Source organism: Neophocaena asiaeorientalis, unplaced genomic scaffold, assembly GCF_003031525.2.
Source record: "Neophocaena asiaeorientalis asiaeorientalis breed wild unplaced genomic scaffold, Neophocaena_asiaeorientalis_V1.1 scaffold15, whole genome shotgun sequence".
Taxonomy (NCBI): Eukaryota; Metazoa; Chordata; class Mammalia; order Artiodactyla; family Phocoenidae; genus Neophocaena; species Neophocaena asiaeorientalis.
Genome location: NW_020185328.1, coordinates 1,644,103 through 1,653,310, shown reverse-complemented (window position 1 = coordinate 1,653,310; position 9,208 = coordinate 1,644,103).

The following is a 9,208-nucleotide window of genomic DNA, read 5'->3' as shown; positions in this document are numbered from 1 at the left end:
CCAATAGGCACAAGAAAAGATGCTCAACATCGCTAATTATCAGAGAAATGCAAATCAAAGCTACAATGAGGTACAACCTCACACCGGTCAGAATGGCCATCATTAAGAAGTCTACAAATTACAAATGCTGGAGAGGGTGTGGAGAAAAGGGAACCCTCTTGCATTGTTGGTGGAAATGTAAATTGATACAGCCACTATAGAGAACAGTATGGAGGTTCCTTAAAAAACTAAAAATAGAGCTACCATATGACCCAGCAATCCCACTCCAGGGCATATATCTGGAAAAAACTCTAATTTGAAAAGATACATGCACCCCAATGTTCATAGCAGCACTATTTATAATAGCCAAGACATGGAAGCAACCTAAATGCCCATCAAGAGATGAATAAAGATGTGGGGTGTGTGTGTGTGTGTGTGTGTGTATGTGTGTGTGTGTGTGTGTATAAAATGGAATACTCCTTAGCCATAAAAAAAAGAATGAAATAATGTTATATATATATATATATATATATATATATAAATCACTTTGCTGTACACCAGAAACTAACACAACATTATAAATCAACTATACTTTAATTTAAAAAAAAAAATGTCCCCAGGCCTTTGCAAATGTCCCCTGAAGGCAAAATTGTCATGGGTTGAGAACCACAGGTCTAAATGAAGGACTTAGTTTGCAGGACAGTGAAAGCAAGGCATATTAACAAGCAATAAACGTATGTTCATTGAGGACTTGAAAAACACTGTGCTTGGTGTTGTAGGAAATACAAAAATGCTAAAGTATTATGTAATATTGGGAAAGTCCTTGGACCAGCAGTCTAGATCCACGTCTGCTGCTTACTAGTCATGGGTCCTTGAGCAATTCATTTATCCTTTCTGAGTTTCCTCATCTTACTAAGGAACAAGTGTGAGAAACGTAGGGTGCAGAAATATATGTATTTGCAATTGGATGAACAGTCTTAATAGTCTTATCTAAAGGTCTCTAGTAGTGAATCCAAAGTCTTTGTTTGCTAATCTGATCTAACATTTTATTAATGACTTAAATGAATGAGGACATAATCGACATGTTGATCAAATGTAAGCACAACATGCACTTGGAATGGCCATTAGCTGGATAAAAGCACCAGAACTGAAGATGATACTGAAAAGCCACATCTAAGCAAAAGGTATTTGCATACAGATAATGTAAAGTCATGCATTTGGACCCAGAAATTCACACCAGAGCACAAATACCAGATTGGGGAATTCAGTGTGTATGTAGGTGAGCAAGAAAGAGAGTAGTAGAAGATGAGATAAGAGATAAAGGAGTTCAAATTATATAGGGCCTCACATCTCATATTAAGAGAACTTTGTCATTTACTTGGAGTGAGGAGGAAAGTCATTTGAGGGTTTGAACAAAGGACTAACAGACTGGACCAAATTTTTATTTTATCAGATTACTTTGGCTGCTGCATTGAGTATAAATTAAATGGGGATAAGAACAGAAATAGGGAGACCAATTAGGAGGCTACTGCAGTAAACCAGGAGAGATACTGCAGTGGCTTAGATGAGGTGTAGCAGGAAGATGTTACAGATTAGATTTGGGTTGTCAGAAAAAGAAGGGAGTCGATACTGACTCTAATCAAACAGAAAGATGGAGGGCCATGAACTAAGATGGGAAAGACCGAGGAAGCAGATTTTGGATAGGCAAGTTGAATGGTATAAATGTAACACGAAAAGAGAATAGCTGTGAAGGACAAATTTGGCTCATTCTACAACATTTTTGAAAAAAAAAAAACAAAACAAGGTGTAGAGTTTACAGGTATGACCATTTGATTCTGGATAAGAAAGAATTGGCAAAAATGAAATGGGTAACCACGTGAAATAGTGACTTAATAATACCAACCTTAGCTCATACTTCCCATGAACCAGCCACTGTCAAGGACTTTGCAATTATTATCTCATAATCCTCAAATCAGTCCTATTTTACAGATGAGCAAATCATAGCTCGTAAGTGATTAAGCTATGCGAAGGTTGGTCTAGGTTCATATCGGCAAAACTGATAACTCTGGGTGAGCTAAGATTAAATTTCCTGCGGTTTTACTATTGCTTCAACTAGTAAGCAACACAAAAGATACACAGAAGAGCAAGATGGGAAAGAGATAAATCTCTCTCGTGTGACAACTTTATTTTTCAAGCATACCTAAAGTGGAGTAGTTTCAGCAGCTCATGTGCTGTGGAGATCCTCCAGGTTGGAAGAATCTGCAACTCCGTACTTACCCTTCATTTCTTTTTAGTCTGGGAGAGAACCACGTCATTTAGACCCTAGTGTTGTGGTTCCAGAGTCAGAATTTCTGGTTGAGCCACTGTTACCTAATCCAATTATCTCCCTGTTTTGGCTCTTGCATGGCCAGTGTGCCCACTTGATTCTTCAGTGCAGCTGGTCTGGCCATGGCCTGCCATAGCAGTGAGCTAGGATTTGAGCCCAGGCAATCTGATTCCTGAGTCTGGTCTTAACAACTGCCCCACACTATCTGCACGTAAAAGCTTTCAAGAAGGACTCAAAACTCATTTGGAAAAACATAGTGGAAGAAATTTAAACCTCAGATATGGCATGAACTAGGTAGCTAATAAAGCAACTTCGAATGTCTAAAACATAATACTACCTCTCTGCTAACCTGTTGGTGAACTATAATAAAATGTAGGAAAGAACTGGAGAAGTGTTCTTGTTATATATTTCTGCAGAACGGAAATCTAAGTTGTGACTACATCTCTACCATTGGGATGTCCTCCGTTGTATACCTTACTCAAATTTCTTGTCTCCAAGTAAACCATATGTGGTGTCTTCACACATATTGTTTCTGCTTCCAGAATACCTCCTCTTACCCTCTTTTCACCTGGATAACAACTACTTCACAACTGGAGTAAGACACCATCTTTTCTGTAAAGCCCTTTAGTATCCCATCCTCTATCCAGTCAGCTTTGACCTCTCCTTCCTCTCTGCTCCCAGAGACAGCCTCTTGGACCTGCCTCTTGCACCTTGCAAAGTGCTTATCTGATTGTCATATGTATATTTATTTACTTACAGGTTTCCTCTGACAATATAGCCTCCTTTCCTTGGATTGCTGATAATATTTTTTCTGAGCTCTTTTCCAAGATGCTGTTACAAAATGCTGTTGCTGACCATTTTGCATTTCATCTGTGTAAGTATATTTCTGGCTAGCACATGCAGGATGAATTGGAAAATGAGATGGGGAGTGCAGGAATCCATATTTGAGGTCCTTGCAATAGTCTAAGGTGTAGAGGGTGAGAATGGAAAAGAAGAGGATTAAAGGAAAAAATGCAAGAGATGTTGTGGAGGAAGGGTGAGAGATGTAAACATATGACTATAAATAAAAAGTCTTTTTTAAATGAATGGACGTTTCTGAAAATACGGCAATAGAAACATGAAGTGAAACCCCTTCTAGAACAGCACACCAGAAAATGCTAGGAAAGATTTTTCTTAAAACAAAAAAATTTTGAATGTATAATTCAGCTAGTGGGAAGGAATAGAATTACTCAAAGTTCAACAATGCACAAAAAAATCACGTAAGTACCAGAGCCAAACTTTTCCTTGGAGGCATTTACTGAGTTCTGATGGTCTAAAGTCTGAATTTTAATGGGCCACTGGCAGTGAACAGGAGACAGAGCCAGAAGCTGAGCAAAATGGGAGGTTGTATCAAAGACCCCTTTCACAAGAGTCAGGACCACCAAGGGCAATACTCTCAATGAGTGAACTAGAAACAACCTCTCCCTAAAAGAGAGTCATGGAGATACCACCTTTCTCAGACTTAGCTTTGTCTGATAAGGAAAAAATATAAAGAAAAAAGAAAAAATGTCTCCAAAGAAATTCCTCACCCAGATCTGCATTCTCATGGTTTGAGGGCCAAAAGCCACACTGCCCATGTACTTAAAACCCTAAACCAAAGATAATTTGAGTGACCCTTGGTCAACAGTGTTCCCAGAAACCTGGCAGAAAAATCAACTCTGCTCCAGAGAAATTAATTTTGGGCATAGACTCAAAGAAAATTCTCAGAGATATAGTTCTAAGATATGTAAGTTCACAGTCAAAATTATCATACTGAAAAGGAAGCAAATCATGATGAGTGAAAGCTAACATAAGAACAAACAGCAGATTAAGACAATAAAGAATAGATATTGGAATAATCAGACCCAAAATATTAAATAAGTATGTTTCAAAAAATAAAAAAGTAACTTGAACATATTGAAAAGGCACAAGAGACTATTAGGATTGGCCAACTGGATATAAAACAGAACCAAACAAAAATTCTAGAAATGGAAAAAATTAAAATAAAAAAGCAACAGATTAGATTCAGCAGTGGAGAGATTTAGTGAACTGGAAAGTAGAGATTAAAAACAAATTACAAAACAATGCCCAAGAGAGACAAAAGGAAGATATGAAGTAGAGAACGAGACACATGAAGGAGACAGTGAGAATGCCTGCTACACTCAGGCAATTGGTAAAGAAACTCTGAAGGAAATATGAGCAGTGGCAACTGTAAAATTTAGGTAGACTTCACAAGCTGCCTCCTGCTATGTAGATTATTAATACTAAAGGAGCATGGATAATTGCTGAGCACCAAAGCTGCGAAGAAAGCCTGCCAACTTGAGGGAAAATATAGATGAAAGGGGAAATCTGACCACCCTTCTCTTCCTTCCTATTCACATTGATAGTGACACATTAATATAATCCCAAAAGAAAGAGGGAGTTGTGTCTTAAAGGCCACATGCCTAAGAATGAACTTGTAATGGGACCAGCAGCAGCATTGATTGTTGCTCATTCTCTCTGTTTATATAACACAATTGGAGTAATCTAGAAAATAATTATATCCCCCCTCCCTCCTCTTCATAAGTCATCAAAGATCTGTCTCTAAGAGAAGGTCTGAGAAGCCAGCTGTGTATCCTAGGCATGGACATTCTTCTACAGAAATAATCACACTGAAGAACAGAAGTGGAAAAGCTTTTTCTGTAAAGGACCAGATAGGAAATATTTGAGACTTGAGGGCCATATGGTTGGTATCATGGCTACTAAACTCTGCCATTATAGTACAAATGCAGCCGCAGACAATGCATAAACAAAAGAGCTATGTTCCAATAAAACTTTACTTATAAAAGCAGATAGTAGGCTGTAGTTTGCTCACCCGTGCTGTAAAAGATTACTTATCTAGAAGTACAAATACTGGCAGCATTCAACAAATGGAACTGTTCTAAAATTATTTTCAACAATCACTCTTTTTTTTTTTTTTTTTTTTTGCGGTACATGGGCCTCTCACTGTTGTGGCCTCTCCCGTTGCGAAGCAGAGGCTCCGGACATGCAGGCTCAGCGGCCATGGCTCATGGGCCTAGCCGCTCCGTGGTATGTGAGATCTTCCCGGACCGGGACGCAAACCCGTGTCCCCTGCATCGTCAGGCGGACTCTCAACCACTGCGCCACCAGGGAAGCCCTAATCACTCATTTTTGAAACTCATATCATTATGATAATTGAGAAAAAAAATTTTCTACAGCCATACCATCCTGAACGCTCCTGATCTCGTCTGATCTCGGAAGCTAAGCAGGGTCGGGCCTGGTTAGTACTTGGAAGGGAGAAAAAAATGTGCTCTAGCATTTGGACATGGTAATAGTATAAAGGGCTGGGAGATATAACCCAGTGAGTCACAGTGGCCCAGTTCAAACAATACACCCATGATGGGACGAGGTAGCTGAGTAGCTAAGACAATAACAGACTGCTAAATAACATACACATGGTGATACAGATCGTAACAGACAGAATAAAACTTACTCTTTCAGAGGGCACTACGTGTGGCAAAAACTCCGTTATTTTCACACAGTGAAAGTCATTTACTTCTGAGCTAGGGACACTCCAGTGTACAGGCTGAGGAGTCATTCCAAGGGGAAGCATAGCATTAAAAAACAGATGAGGGGGGCTTCCCTGGTGGCGCAGTGGTTGAGGGTCTGCCTGCCAATGCAGGGGACACGGGTTCGAGCCCTGGTCTGGGAAGATCCCACATGCCGCGGAGCGACTGGGCCCGTGAGCCACAATTACTGAGCCTGCACATCTGGAGCCTGTGCTCCGCAACAGGAGAGGCCGCGATAATGAGAGGCCCGTGCACCGTGATGAGGAGTGGCCCGCACTTGCCACAACTGGAGAAAGCCCTCGCACAGAGACGGAGACCCAACACAGCCATAAATAAATAAAATTAAAAAAAAAAAAAAAAAAAAAAAACAGATGAGGGGATGTCCCTGGTGGCACAGTGGCTGGGAATCCACCTGCCAACTCAGGGGACATGGGTTCGATCCCTGGTCTAGGAAGATCCTACATGCCACAGAGCAACTAAGCCCGTGCACCAGAACTACTTAGCCTGTGTGCCACAACTACTGAAGCCGCATGCCTAGAGCCCAAGAGAAGCCACCTCAATGAGAAGCACGTGCACAGCAACAAAGAGTGGCCCCCACTCGCCACAACTAGAGAAAGCCCGCAAGCAGCAACAAAGACCCAATGCAGCCAAGTAAATAAATAAATAAATAAGCAGATGACATTGAAGGAAGTTTACCCCATGCCCTCTTCTCTGGATCTTGTCCCTGCTATTATAAAACGTCATGCACTTCATTTTATCACACCTCTAGCTACACATAAAAAAGGATTTCCCAGTAAATCAGAATTTTATGATTTTTTAATTATAAAAACAACATAATGCTTTCTTTTGCCATTTTGAACAAAATAAGTATGCATACAAATTCTCAAGTCTTTGTTGGGAAAATCAAGAAATCTGCATTGTAAGATTTTTACATAATAAAATTGTTTTCTCTTTTCACCTGAATTTTTAATCAATGCAAAATAATAGCTAATATTATTGATTGTTTAGCATGTCCAGGCACCATTCTAAATACCCTACATGAATTATCTTATTTAATTCTCATAACTCAATAAGGTTGGCACTATAACTGATTTGCAAGATATACGTTTAACCTGTGATAGCCACTTAAGATACCCATTTTACTTTCCTTTCCTGCTCTCCTCATAGCCACTTCAAAATGCCTCAGATTAAGCTCAATGAAGAACTTACCATATGACACCAAAAAAAAGAAAAGAAATCTGAGCAAACTAGAATGGCTCATCTTCCCAGACCTTACGCCCTTGCTAGAGGAAGAAATATAAAAACAAAAATGAGCTGAAGAATAGGAAGAGTTTTTTGGGGGTCAGATTCAAGTTCCTGGGTGCTTGAATTTGTTGCATGAACACTTGCTCCCTCACTCCTGATTTGGGGGAGCTCCATGAGCCAGACAGCTGTGTTACAGCGAGACTACAGGAAGAGACTGGCACCTTACTTGCCAATTGCTTATCTGCTGAGCCTCAGGACTTGCAACCAGAACTTGATGAAAGGAATTTTAGGAAGAAGGGATAGGTATTGGCAAAGTAAGGCAGAAGAGAGCAGCGCTACTCTCTGAAGTCAAGAGGTCAAGATCAGGAAGACAGGGACATCAAAAGATGAATAGGAAGGGAAGGAAAGGCATTTGCCAAATGGACCACATTCGTCACAGCTGTAGGTTAGATGACTGTCAGGTGAAAGGTGCAGCCAAATACTTCACAGAAACCACACAGATGCCTAGACAGCTGCTCAGAGACAAGTCCATCACCATCCAGATCTGTGGGTCTCCCTCATCAGGAGATTTGGAATTAACTAAATCAAAGGTGATGATTGACTCAGGAGTGTGCAGACAATTAGCCATCACCAGATCCTAGTGGTCAAGAAAGTATCTTCTCCCTCAACATTTCTTCTACTTCCTTTCCTCCAGATATGGCAAAAGGAGAAAGGAAAACACTGCAGACCCTTTCTCAATGGAATTCTCCCAACTGAACGTATGTGTTATTTCAGATTCTTCAGGAAGCAAATGCCAAGATAGAATTAGATATACAAATAATTAATTGGAGGAAACAACTATGAAGAATAAGGGAGAAGGAGCAGGAGTGGATGGGGAAAAACTTCAGACCACGATGCTCACCTGACACTTGTGCAAGGACAGAAGAAGGAAGGAGGACTGGGTAGGCAGAGGCCCCAGATTGCAGTGAAGATCTCAGAAAGGCTTGACCAGGCCAGTGGGGCATTGTAGAGCAAAGTTTGTCCATTAGAGGAGCCCCATGTTGGGCAGGAACGGTCCAGCTCTAGTATACATACCTGCTTTGCTCGGTTATTGGATTTGAGCAGCCCAGGGAGCGTGTAACCTCCTTGTCATGGACACTTCAGAGGATCCCAGAGTTACAGCCTCTGGAGGCTGTCAGCTAACTATTCTCTTTGCAGCTTGTTCTCACTTCAAGGGAGATGTGGACAACACACTCCATTAGCTGCCACAAGATCCATTAAGTCTACTCTGGGATGATGATGTGGGCTTCACACTTGGACATTAGAGTGAAATTATAAATATTTTGCTCTAAGCCAGAGTTAATAAGATCAGTCACAACCTCTTCCCATTCAGCAGGTTATAACAAAGAACTAGGACACCTGGTGCATCTGCTCTACATCAGTCATTTTTCACATTCACCTCCTCCCAGCTCACTGCTTCCTCTCACCTTTCAGCTACTTGTCTGTCCATCAACACCCACTCTGGGATCAGGTCCACCTTCAGACAAAAAAATTTACCTTCAGTTCAGGTAATAGCTAAGTATAGTTTGGTCACTGCTTTTAATAGCTGACAAAAGGATGTGTGAATATTTTTGACTGGTTTCTGTCTTAGCATCTCATTCTTGTTTAAAGAATAAAAATGTGGTCAAGAAAGAGGAATCACCCCTAATTTGGAATAAATCTCAAATCAAGCACATAGTGGTATGAGAGGCTAGAATAGTATTGTTGAACTTAAAAGGGAGGTTTATTTGAGGAAATGGCTCAGAGTTAAGCTCTGAAAAGGGGAGGGAAGAACATTCCAGGCAGAAGGATCAACATGTACAGTGGCCCTTAGTGACTGGGGTAAGGGTTTAAGATGAGACTAGATCAGGTGGGTAAGAGCCAGATCTTCTCACAGGAGTTTTCATTGTCCTAAAAGTAACAGTAGGGTTTTAATCAAAGGACTGGGATGGGTGGAAGATGATATGTTAGGATTTGTACTTTGAAAAAAATCCCTCTGGATGAAGAATGGAGAATAGATTGAAGGATGCATGAGGAGATATTAAGAGATATT